Here is a 13135-nt window from a genome sequence, read left to right on the forward strand (position 1 = left end):
GGCATTGTCACTGCAGTAGCTTGCATCATTGCTGTGGTGCAAGTTTGATCCCTGGCCCAGGAATTCCACATGCCATGGGAAACACACCTCCCCCCGAAAAAAAATGTTTGTTTAAAAAAAAAAAAAAAAGAATTCTTTGTTGAAAATTTTATTTAGGAGTTCCTGTCATGGTTCAGCAGAAATGAATCTGACTAGTATCCATGAGGACACAGGTTTGATCCCTGGCCGCACTCAGTGGGTTAAGGATCCGGCATTGCCATGAGCATGGTGTAGGCACAGACATGGCTGGGATCTGGCTACTGCTGTGGCTGTGGCATAAACCAGCAACTACAGCTCTGATTCGACCCCCAGCCTGGGAACCTCCATATGCCATGGGTGCAGCCCTAAAAAGACAAACACAAAAAAAGAAAGTTACTGCTATTGGAAACCATATGATGTCAAGGCCTACTTCCTAACTGAATATATTCTAAGGTTTGCTTTATTTTATAAAAGCTTTGGAGAAAAATAATCAGTTCCCACATTACCAGTGAAAGCTGAAAAACATCATCATTGCTGCTATTGTCATTTCTTGAGGTTTTCAAAGGCCACTTTACATTCCAAAAGCTTATAATATGATGTGCACAATGAGGAGGAAACAGGTGTGTCCTAGAGATTTATTCTAACTTTTGTATTTACTACAAACAGACAAAAATTAAAATACCAACTTAACATAAAGTAAATTTTCTAAAAAATTATCTTAAAAATGTTTCCAGATTGTGAATACACAGAATTAAAAAACAAACCACAAAAACCCTCACCAGAATTAGGTTTCAGTCTTGGCAAGTCCATTTACGGTGTGGCTCCGAATTTCTAAAACTAAAGTAAATTAGTGATAACTAGCTAGCCTTCCTAATGGGAAAATTGTGAAATTCAAATACAAGAGTAAATGGGAAAAATATAATAATAAATTGAATGATTCTCAGTATTTATAAAATCACACAAAAAATTTAGATTTTTTTCTGTGAATATTTACAGGGTCATAACTCTCCTAAATTTCAAAACAAATTAACTTTTGCAAACAATGATGAAAACGGCATCACTTAGAAGCCTCTGAAGCTGAAATGTAAAAGCAATAAAGGAGCAAAAGGATAAAATATTGCCAACAGCCACATAACTAAGTAGGTGGTATTCTTAATTGTGTTACTACAGAGACCAGTGTCATATGTGGATGATGTGCTGGGATGTGTATGTTTGCACATGTGTGCATGTGTGCTTTGCACACACGCTCACGGTTATATGCATGTTTTAAGCCTATTTCATTTTGTTGAATTTGAATTACATTTAATTGCTTTATAAGTAAGGGTTGAAAAAATTCTTATTAAGCAACTGGAGTTAATTACAGACCACTGGAAGTTGCTTACTTGTTGGAATTTTATTTACAGTTTTTCTTCCTGTTTTCAGTGTTAGGACATCTCACTTAATTAAGATAGTTATAATCACGGAGTCAATGAGACTGCTGAGAGCAAGTGGATAGTATTTCCCTGTAAAGCCCACTTTGCCCATAGTCTTATGTTGAGAGCCATAGCACTTACCCACTGAGTGTGCCCTATGCTTTTTGTTTTCTTGTCTACCGCATACAAGTACCTTAAAATTTTGTGATCAACAGAGCTATTTTGGGTGAATTTTATATTACCTAACATTTTGTTTTAATTAGTAGATACAATCGAAACAGTGCCTTAACCAAAAAGTAAACCAATCACTATCATTTAAACAAAATTTATTTTGAAGAAGTCTGGTGGTTTGCTTTTTTTCTGTAATCATTACAGTAAAGAATTTCACATTTTTCTCTAGAATTCTTACATGCATTGAGTACCGAAAAAGAACATAGTCATTTTCACTTGTTCTGCATCTGTATGTATAACAGCCAAATTGCTACAGAATATTTGGGACTACAATTTACAATCAAGTTTTCTGCTGTAAAATCTCTACACATTACCAAACAGCATAATAGGCAGCAATTCTAAATCACTGGTTATTTCTGATACGCCAGCAAACGCACTTAGCCTAATCAGTTTTATGAAAAGTTAAAGAAGAATCTATTCTTCATTAATTCTGCTACTGTCATGTCAACTAGGGCCTCTTGGAATCTACTCACCCATTGTGGTTTCTTGGCAGGGTATTGTTTTAATAGTCTTATTGAGATAACATAAAATTAACCTTTTCAAAGTGTTCAATTCCAGTGGCTTGTAGGGTATTCACAGAGTTGTGCAACCATTCCCGTTACGTAATTTTAGAAGATTTTTATCATCTAAAAAAAAAAAAGAATCCCCTAACTTATTAGTAGTTATTTCTTATTCCCTTCTCCCTCTGTGCCCAAAAACCACTTTCTTTCATTATGGATTTGTCCATTCTGGATATTTCTTATTAATGGAATAATTCGATATGTGGCCTTTTGTGTCTGGCTTCTTTCACTTAGCATGTTTTCAAGATTCACCCATGTTGAAACATATGTAAGTACCTTATTCCTTTTTATGGCTGATCAACATTACAATGCATAAATATATCACATTTTATTTATCCATTTATTAACTAATGGACATTTGGGTTGTTTACCACTGTTTGATTATTCTGGATAATGCTATGATGAACATTTGTGTATAAGTTTTTGTGTGGATATATGTTTTAATTCTCTAGAGTATTCCTAAACTGCCTGCACCATTTTGCAGTCTAGGAGGGTATAAATTTTTCCACATCCTTACTAACACTTGTTACTGCCATAGCCATCCTAGCAGATGTGAAGTACTATTTCATTGTGGTTTTGATTTGAATTTCCCAATAACCAATGATGGTCAGCATGTTTTCACGTACATATTTATTATATTTGTCTCTTCTTTATAGAAATGCGTACTTGTAGACTTTGTCCATTTTTAAATTGGGTTATTTGTTGTTAGATTTTTTCATTTTTGAGTTGCTCTTACAACTCTTTCATTTATGTATTCTGGGTACTAGACCCTTATCAGATTTATGACTTGCAAATATTTTCTCTCAAAATGTGGGTTGTCTTTTCACGTTTTAATTTAATTTTTATTTATTTATTTATTTATTTATTTATTTTTGGTCTTTTTAGGGCCACACCCCAATGGCATATGGAAGTTCCCAGGCTAGGGGTTGAATTGGAGCCACAGCCACTGGCCTACGCCACAGCCACAGCAACGCCAGACCCGAGTCACATCGGCGATCTACACCACAGCTTGTGGCAACAGCAGATCCTTAACCCCTAAGTAAGGCCAGGGAGCGAACCCACATCCTCATGAATACTAGTCGGGTTCTTGACCTGCTGAGCCACAAGAGAATCTCCTTAAAAATTTTTTTCATTAAGGTATAGTTGATTTACAATGTTGTGCCAATTTCTCTTTTACATTCTTCATAGTATTATTTGAAGCACTAATGTTTTACATTTTAATCAAGTCCAATTTATCTATTTTTCCTTTTTTCACTCATGCTATTATTTCCGTATCTAAGAAACCTCTGCATAATTCCAGAATATTAAGATTTGCTACTATATTTCTACTAAACGTTTTACAGTTTTTAGCTCTTACATTTAGGTTTCTGCTCCATTTTGAGTCAATTTTTGTGTATGGTATAAGGAAACTTCCTTTATTCTTCCACTGTTTCATTAAATAGATATTTTTAGAGTAGGCTATGGTAATTCCCTTGTTATTTCTTTTACTTTTTTAAAAATTATTTTCTACACAGATACTCTGGGGATTATAATTAACATCTTAAAACAATCTACTTGGGATTAATTTCAATAGTATATAAAAAACTTTGCTCAAAAATAGCCCCATTCCCTCCCCTTCTTTTGTACTATTTTTATACTAATTACATCTTATTACTTATGAACTGTCAACACTTTTTATAATTATTATTTCTATGTTATAACTTTTAAATATGATAAAAGAAAAGAAACAAAACACAATTGTATTCTCTTTCACAGTTATATAGGTAATTACCTTTACCAGTGTTCTTTATTGCTTCATGTGAATTTGCACTACTATCTACTGTCTTTTCATTGCAGAATAAAGGACTCCTTTAGCCTTTTATGTAGGGCAGGTCCACTGGCAATGACTTATTTCAGAATATCTGTATTTGGGAATGTGTACATTTCCTTATATTTTTGAAGGTTGGTTTTGCTGCATATGGTTGATAGTCTTTTTTCTTTCAGAAATTTGAAAATGTCATCCTATTCTATTTTGGCCTTTATGATTTCCAAAGAGACATCGACAGTCTTATTAAGGTTATTAAGGACCCCTTGTACGTGATTAGTATTTTGATATTACTGCTTTCATTAGTCTCTCTTTTTCTTTGGCATTCAACAGCTTGACTATAATGAGTCAAGTTGCAGATCTCTTTATATTTCCCATTTGACTCATTAAGCCTTTTGAATATTAATATTTTTACCAAATTTATAAAGTTTTCAGGCATTATTTCTCAAAATATGCCTTCTGGCCTCTTCTTTCTCTCCTCCTTTTGAGACTTCCATCATGAGTATGTTGGTGTCTGTTGGTGTAGAGGCTCTGTTTATTGTTCTTTATTTTATTTTTGTAGTGGTTCTGTTCCTCAGACTGGATAAAATCTTTAAGGTCACCAACTCTTTCCTCTGCCAGTTCAAATCTGCTGTTGAGTCCCATTAGCAATTTTTTTTTAAGGGCCACACCTGTGGCATATGGAAGTTCCCAGGATAGGGATCGAATTGGAGCTTCAACTGCTAGCCTACACCACAGCCACAACAACACCAGATCTGAGCTGAGTCTGTGACCTACACCACAGCTCATGGCAACACCAGATCCTTGACCCACTGAGCAAGTTCAGGAACCAAACCCACATCTTCATGGATACCAGTCAGGTTCAGGTTTGTTATTGCTGAGCCACAATGGGAACTCCATGAGTCCCATTAGTGAATTTTTTATTTCAGCTATTATCCTTTTCAACTTTGTATCCCAATTTTTAGTAATATCTCTCTATTATTGATCCTCTATACTTAGTGAGACATCATTCACACATGTTTATTTCTTTAGATATGGTTTCTTGGAGTCTTTGAACACATTTATTAGAGCTGATTTAAAGTTTTTTTCTAGTAAGTTCAATATTTATGATTCCTAAGGAATGGTTTCTATTGTTTTTTCCTGTGTTTATGTGTGTTTTTGATGGAAACTGGACATTTAAAACATAATGTGACAGTTCTGTGAATCAGATTCCTCATTTTCTGGAGTTTCTTGTTATTGCTATTATTGTTACTATTATTGTTTCTATTGTTGTTGCTATTATCATTACCATTGTTGCTGCCACTGCTCTTACTGTTCCTATGTCTATTTGTTGAGTGACTTTCCTGGATTAATTCTGTAAAGTCTTTGATTTTTTGTTTTGTTTTATTTTGTTGGTTTTTGTTGTTGTTGTTGTTGTTGTTGTTTTTAATGGCTGCTGAAGTCTCTGCTTGGTTACCTTAATAGTCACTTAATGACTATATAGAAATTTCCGTTTAATACCTTGAAACATCAAGTCTTCCAGCCTTTGCTGAAGGGCTCTCTCTGCATGTTAGGGTGCATCTTCAATGCCCTATTAGGCAGCTTACAATCTGCTTTGTCCTTAGCCTCCTGATTGCACAGAGATTCAAGTTCAGCCAGAGGTGAGAAATCAGGGCCTTCTCAGGTCTTTCCAGATCATACACCTAGCCCTGCACAGGCATACATCCTTCTAGATTCTCAGAAATATATACAACCTTTTAAAAATTCCCTATGAATATCTTATTCTCTGTTTTTTTTTTTTTTTTCTTTTGCATTTTCCTCAGCCTCTTGTTACCCCTGACTGGTATTACTGCCTCAGGGTGCTACAATGTGAAACAATGGTCAATGACTTTCTTTTGACAAATGGCCCTTGGAAGAGGACTACTTGAACATAGCTGGCTCTAAATCAGGTCAAATAAAGACAAATCTTGAGAATGATGCTTCTCAGGAAACTGCTGTTCAGGTCGAGTAATAATTCTCTTGGTTAGGGATTTTGGGGAGGTTCAAATCTGTTCTGCCACATATAGTGGCTGCTAGACCACTGATTCTCAATTACTCTAGTTGTGAGGCCATTTGCTTTCAGGGTACCACAGAACTGAGGGGAAGGGGATGGAAATAGGGGAAATTAAAATGCCACAGAATTTGCTAATTTTTTAAAAGACTCAGTTATTTTTCTTAATTTTTAAAAAATGTTTGCTAGGAGTTCCCATCGTGGCGCAGTGGTTAACGAGTCCAACTAGGAACCATGAGGTTGTGGGTTCGATCCCTGGCCTTGCTCAGTGGGTTAAGGATCTGGTGTTGCCATGAGCTGCGGTATAGGTCGCAGACGCGGCTCGTATCCCGCATTGCTGGGGCTGTGGCATAGGCTGGTGGCTACAGCTCCAATTAGACCCCTAGCCTGGGAAACTCCATATGCCGTGGGAGCTGCTCAAGAAAAGGCAAAAAGACAAAAAAAAAAAAAAAAAAAAAAAAAAAAAAAAAAAAAAAAAAAAAAAAAATTTGCAACTCTTCGTTTAATCCCAGAGCTCTGAAAAAGTTGATTTTGACAATTTTTGCCAATGTACTCACAACCTTTATGGAGGAGCAGAATTTTGGATGCACTTACTCTGTAATTTCAGAAATACTTCTCCCCTCTTGTTTATTTTAATATGGTACAAATATGCTCATTGGTATGGTCCACACAAAATGAGTTTAACATTAAGACATTTTCATGGAATAAAAATACCATTTTTACTCAAAAGAGTTAACTTTGATCACCACAAGGGAGAAGATTCTGATTTATTTTCCTAACTTTAGTGATAAAAAACACAACAGTCTCAAAACTAAGTATTGTGGCAAGTTCCCATTGTGGCTCAGCAGAAACGAATCTGACTGGTATCCATGGGGATGCAGGTTTGATCCCTGGCCTTGCTAGTAGGCTGGGGATCTGGTGTTGCCATAAGCTATGGTGTAAGTCGCAGATGCAGTTTGGTTCCTGTGTTGCTGTGGCTGTGGTATAGGCTGGCAGCTGAAGCTCCAATTCAACCCCTAGCCTGGGAACTTTCATATATGGTGGGTGTTGCCCTAAAAAACAAACAAACAAACAAACAAAAAAACTAACTATTGTGGAAATAGTAAGGAAAATCTAGATATTGTTACTCTAGGTAAATTGAATTTATATCAAAAGTGTTTGAGTGTTTTTGGCAGGGTGCTGGTCATGGTAAAAGTGAGTTGTGAGAGCTTAATATTATCTTCGTAGACATCCAGGCCCAGTTCCCCTACCTCAAGATCCACCAATTTCTCTGCATTCTTATATTCTTTATAACTCCTTTTTTTCATCAGGGAGTTTAACAACTTTCTGCAGTTCTTGTGAAAAGGAAAATGCATTCCTTTGGTCATGTGTTCTTCCATTTCTCTTTCTTCTCTGTAGGACTTAGATTTTCAAAAGGGAAAAGAAAAAGCCAATCCCAGGGGAAGAAAAAAAAAGAGGAGAAGAAAACACTGAATTACCTCTTTGTATATTTGGGGCTTGAAAAAGAAATTTAGTCTCATAAAAATAATTTCCTCCTTTATACTCCTCGTTTTTGTAACTATGAAATTCATCCCTGTGCTATATACATACAATTGCTTAATTAATATTACCATTTCTTTATTAGCCTTAATAACACACTTAGTATTACAATTACTTGCATTGTTACTTTTTGTGGCTCAGATACACTTAGCCATAACTCCACTGTAGGTACTTTACACTCTTCTCTTGTGCCTTTGTAGTACATTTTGGCCCACATGAAAGAAAAACCAGGGCAGGTCCTGGTATTTATGGCCTCAGTTTTAAAGTTTCTAAGCCTTATTGTTCCAACATTGCTCTACAATTCTTCTATCTTCATTGCCCTCTGCCACTTGGCTGTTCCTTCTTGCTTTACCCTGGAAACTTTAGTGGCTTTTAACTCCCAATCTCTGGCTCTATCCTCTTGGCTGCCCACAATTTCCTTTCCTGGAGAGGAATCAACTAGTCATGGCTATCTTTCATAAAGTCTCATATCTCCTCTTCCAGTGCAGTCCTCACCCTACAGGACAAAGACTTGGATGATTAGAGGTTCATGGTTGCCTTCATTCCAGTAATCTACTTTAGGACCAAAAATTTTAAATGGCCAATATTGGCAATATATCTCTACTAATGTTTAAATACCTATTTTATGGTGTCCAGTTGGAGTGTTTACAATTTCTTTTAGATATCATGATAATTGGCTTCATGCTCATCTCTTCAAATTTTAAAAGAACCACCAAAGATTATTCTTCTAGGCTATCCATTCTGTTTTGTGAGAAATAAATGTCCTGTCTTCTACCTTCATTCTGATAGTGTATGTAACTGCATTTATCAATAATAAATAACAATTTCCTTAAAGAAGGCATTGCATAAAAACTTTTATCAGATGATAAAAGTTTCACAGTGTGCTTCATGTCCTCTAATATATTTCAAAATTAATATATATTAATATATTCCATCTCCTCTAATATATTTCAGAATTAGATCAAATCAAGCCACTTAAGGAAGCAAATAAGAGGAGAAAAAAAAACAGAGTAAAAAAACATGTTTGAATATGTCACTCAGAATTCTGAAAATATTCTATGCTTATAAGAAGTCTAAATTCCTTGGCATTCTTTCAAGATTCTTTCAACTCTGACCACAACTTCACTTGCCTTTTCTACCTTCTATTCATTCTACTCATCCATTTCATGCTGTCTGTGTCTAGAATGCCCATTATCCTTTTTCTCCAACTGCGGAACCCTCTGCCCACTTCCTACAAGGCTAAATTCCAGTGCCACCATCTCTTTGAAACTCGGGGGCTGGGGGGGGGGGGGGGTGTTGTTCTTGGTTTTGTTTTTTTATTTGTTTTTGTTTGTTTGTTTTGTTTTGTTTTGTTGTCGCTTTAGGACCACACCCGTGGCATATGGAAGTTCTCCAGCTATGGGTTGAATTGGAGCTGTAGCTGCCAGCCTACTCCACAGCCACAGCAACTCCAGATCCAATCCGCATCTGTGACCTACACCACAGCTTACAGCAACATCGGATCCTTAACCCACTGAGCAAGGCCAAGAACAGAACCCACATACTCATGGATACCAGCCAGATTTGTTACCACTGAGCCACAATGGGAACTCCCTGTCTTTTTCTTCCCATTGATTTTATCCTCTATTCTAGGGCTCATCAGATGCAATTAGAAATAGCATTCTATATATGTATTTGGGTAGCTTGTGAATTTTCTTAAGGATAGGGCCAAGCACTTCAACAACTCTGACCCTGCAGGATCCAGAAGACTTCCTACTACAGAGAAGTATCCACAAATGTCTGAATGAATGAATTACACGGGGGCAGATGTTTGCAGGCAATAAAAATGACGAATTGACTGTCTTGATATAGGCTATGGTCTAGTAGAGTGGATGAAAAATAGCCACATAGTTTGTAAAACAATCTATTTAAGTGTTTTTATTTCAGAGCCAAATCATAGATTCTCTTTCTCTTGATGTATTTATTTTTATTAATTCCAAGAGTATTTCCTTGCATATATATCTACTGACCCTGTTCTTTTATAAGAAATACCTATCTTCTTGGTTTGATTGCTAACTAATCATTTATTTGCTATAACCCTGGGATTTTAGAGCCCAGCTACTTGATTTAAATTTTCAGAAACTGGCTAAAAAAAAAAAAAAAAAAACTAAATCAACTTACTCAAATAATTCTAGACTTGCCTAACAGCTTAAAATATAATTAACTCACATTTCAAATGAAGGGACCCAGCTACAATGTTACTACTCATGAGCGGTGGTTATTCTGAGTCAGAGAGTGCCATAAACTGAATATTCTTGCCAGGGCACCACCCCAGTACTCCCTCCCCCACTACAGCCTTACTGTCTCACTCAAGTTGAAGTCTGCCAAGAAGTTTTGGAGAAATTTCCTATAGTGTTAAGAACTGCCCCTCACCAGGATTCCAAAGGCAGACTTTTTTCATAAGTACCAGTTGCCCAGATGTCTTTGGACCAGGTTACTGGCACAGATTTGTTCAGGAAATAGGGCGGGAGGAACACCTATTTAATATTTTAAGTGAAAAAACATTCATGACATTACACAATAACAACAAAAAAGGTTGGTTCGTGGTGAAGTTCAAGCCCCACGTCATTGTCATCATAAATACGACTTTATTTTGGTCACCGCAAAAAAAAAATAATCATGGGTTCTCAATTGAAGAAGCAATTAATAAGGTTAATTTCATGAGACTGCTTAATTTTAACAGGCTTAAAACAAAACCCATCAAACATTAAGAATTGAGGACAAAACTGCTTATTTTCTGTTCCTAGTTACAACTGAAAGAAATTAATGGACAGCAGATTTTCAGTAGAAAAACAACCGTCCTACCCATTTTTGCCTTTGCGGAACATAGCCCTGGATTCTAATACATACCAGGAACTCAAAAATTATTGAACTCCATAAAGCTGCTTATGTAGTTTAGCCTCATGAGTTAGTATCACCATCTTGGAGCGCATTACACTCAATACATACATAGTAATATTTAAAAATCTGAATCATCATGAAATCTTTGTAAAAACAGAAGCAGCTCTAGACAATAACACCTATCCTTAAATCCTCAAAGAGGGAGAATGAAAGCACACTTTGAGGCTATCTTAAAATTTATTCGAAACCTCATATTTAACTTTTAAAAAAACATCATTTTATATTTTTCTTTTAAACATACAATAGTTTAAAAATCATTTATTATTGAAACGGACACCACCCTCCTACCCAGATGGGGATACCTTATTTATGCTCTGGTCTTGAGAATTCATAATCTTATTACCAAAGACCTCCGGCCTACAGGGGAAGCAGAACTCTGTGCCCTCTTTTATTCCCAATCTCTTAGCGAAATTTTTCTTCTCTTGTTAAAAAAAGAATCCTTTTGACAGCCAGCTAATTTGAAAAGCAAAAAGCAAATCCTTGCTAATGTTATAGTGGGCTCTGATATCTTAATGTATTCCCATTTTATAGGGATATCTACAAGACAGTTTCCTAATCCAACGCAAATATTCTAAAGGGTGAGGATTCTAGAAACAATAACAGGAGTTGCTGGAAATATTTTTGGCCCAACACCAAAGTTCCCTTCTGATGCCCATCAAATTATGTCACTTCCTATAGGGCCCACCACACATAGGCCCTGCCCTATGTTCCCATTGTCTACCTAATACTAATTCTCCCACTACCAGGAAGAATGATTCATTTCTATTCAGCATTTACTTTAATCCAGGCATTATGCTAAATGCTTTGTAGGCTTGTCTCATTTAATCTTCACAACAATCTTCAGAGAAAGGCAATATTTTCACCCCCATTTTCTTCTGAGAAAACTGAAGCTTAGAGAAAACAGATAATTGTATCGAATCATACAGCTACTACATGGTGCTTCCAGGTCTTGAATCCATGCGATGTAACTCTGGAATCTACAAGAGACTTACTCACTGTATTTGATTATCTCCAAGGAGAATACTCTGAAGGAAGTACCTATTTATCTTTTTGAAATTATTGGTCAGTAACCCCAGTTACTTTTGCCTCATTTCATAGACTCTACTTCCCAAATTCTTAATCAGTTCAGCCTCTAACCTCTTAGTGTACTTTTAATTTTCAACCATATTTCCAAACCCTAAAAGATATTTGATCAGATTAGGTCTCACTTATATAGAAAAGTATATAGTATAAAGTCTAGAGCTTAACATTTCCATCAAGTGACCTCATATAATTAACAGTTTGTGACCCTAGTTTTTATATTTTCTAAGCCTCAGTTTACTCAATGGCATGTCTTTCTGTCAGACAGAATAAAACTGCTTAAGAAAATATCTTTCCTGACATTGATTTGTATTTAGATGTATTGAAATTCAGAACATGAACATTTATTCTACATTTAATTCTGCAGCAACAGCTGCTTTGTCTCTACATCTGCATTGATTTGACATGAAGATCAATAAATATTGCCAACAGATTCATAGCACATGTGAAAATTAACTTCAACCACAGCACTGACAGTAGTAGTTATCATCATTAGATTATAAATCCTAGAGGAGATTTTAAAAATATTTAAATTCAAAGTATTTAAAAAAAAAAAAAAAAAGGAGTTCCCTTTGTGGCTTGGTGGCTAACGAACCCGAGTAGGATCCATGAGGATGCGGGTTCAATCCCTGGACTCGATCAATGGGTTAAGGATCCGGTGTTGTCAAGAGCTGTGGTGGGAGTTCCCATCGTGGCACAGTGGTTAACGAATCCGACTAGGAACCATGAGGTTGCAGGTTCAATCCTGGGCTTGCTCAGTAGGTTAAGGATCTGGCGTTGCCATGAGCTGTGGTGTAGTTTGCAGACGCGGCTCAGATCCCACGTTGCTGTGGCTCTGGCGAAGGCAGGCAGCTACAGCTCCGATTCGACCCCTAGCCTGGGAACCTCCATGTGCCATGAGAGTGGCCCCAGAAATGGTAAAAAGACAAAAAAAAAAAAAAAAAAAAAAGTATTTGTTAACCTCCCCAAAGAAAAACCTCCCAGTAACTAAGCCTTGATCATATTCTAAGTATGTTTTAATCCTACTTCAAATAAGATATAATTTTGCAATTTCCCTTTTCATTTTTTCTAATTAAATATATTGTAATTTTCTAGAATTCTATATATGCATAAATGTGTAATATATATTTATATATCTACATATACACACACATACACTATTATCTGGATTTCAAAACTCTGAGCAATCTGGATAAATGTTTTGGGGGAAATATTTATGGTGATTTTTAAATGTCTAAGCATAAATCAATTAATCAGTATTTATTGATTATTGTGCAAAGCCCTTTGGGCCATACTGGAAAGCATAAAACACCAGGGAGACTATAGATAGAGAGATGAGATAAATAGAAGAAAGGCACTGTATGGCAGAACTGACAGCAAGTTAATGAAGATGGGAAAGAGACTGGAAAGTCAAACTGGGGTAGAGAGCACTGAATGCTGGCAAGGGAGCCCAAGTAATGTCTAGTGGGACTGAATTGTGACCCAAAACAATGCAATTTTTTTAGAGATTTATTTCTGCAAT

General features: G+C 36.1%; 2 long non-coding RNA genes across 9 annotated transcripts in view; both read right to left on the reverse strand.

Annotated features, from left to right (window-relative positions):
- Window positions 1-13135, reverse strand: part of LOC106506482 (uncharacterized) — a 235238-nt gene that overhangs the window by 208870 nt on the left and 13233 nt on the right. The window lies entirely within an intron of this gene.
- Window positions 1742-7454, reverse strand: LOC146395538 (uncharacterized). The gene is made up of 2 exons (XR_014831294.1): window positions 7305-7454; window positions 1742-2287 (listed from the first exon to the last, which is right to left on the reverse strand). It is a non-coding gene; the product is annotated as an uncharacterized LOC146395538 (long non-coding RNA).

This window comes from Sus scrofa, chromosome 16 (assembly GCF_054392235.1).
Source record: "Sus scrofa isolate SSC_HxYL_T2T_F1_AM1 chromosome 16, Sscrofa_HxYL_maternal_Yorkshire_Landrace_v2.0, whole genome shotgun sequence".
Lineage (NCBI taxonomy): Eukaryota > Metazoa > Chordata > Mammalia > Artiodactyla > Suidae > Sus > Sus scrofa.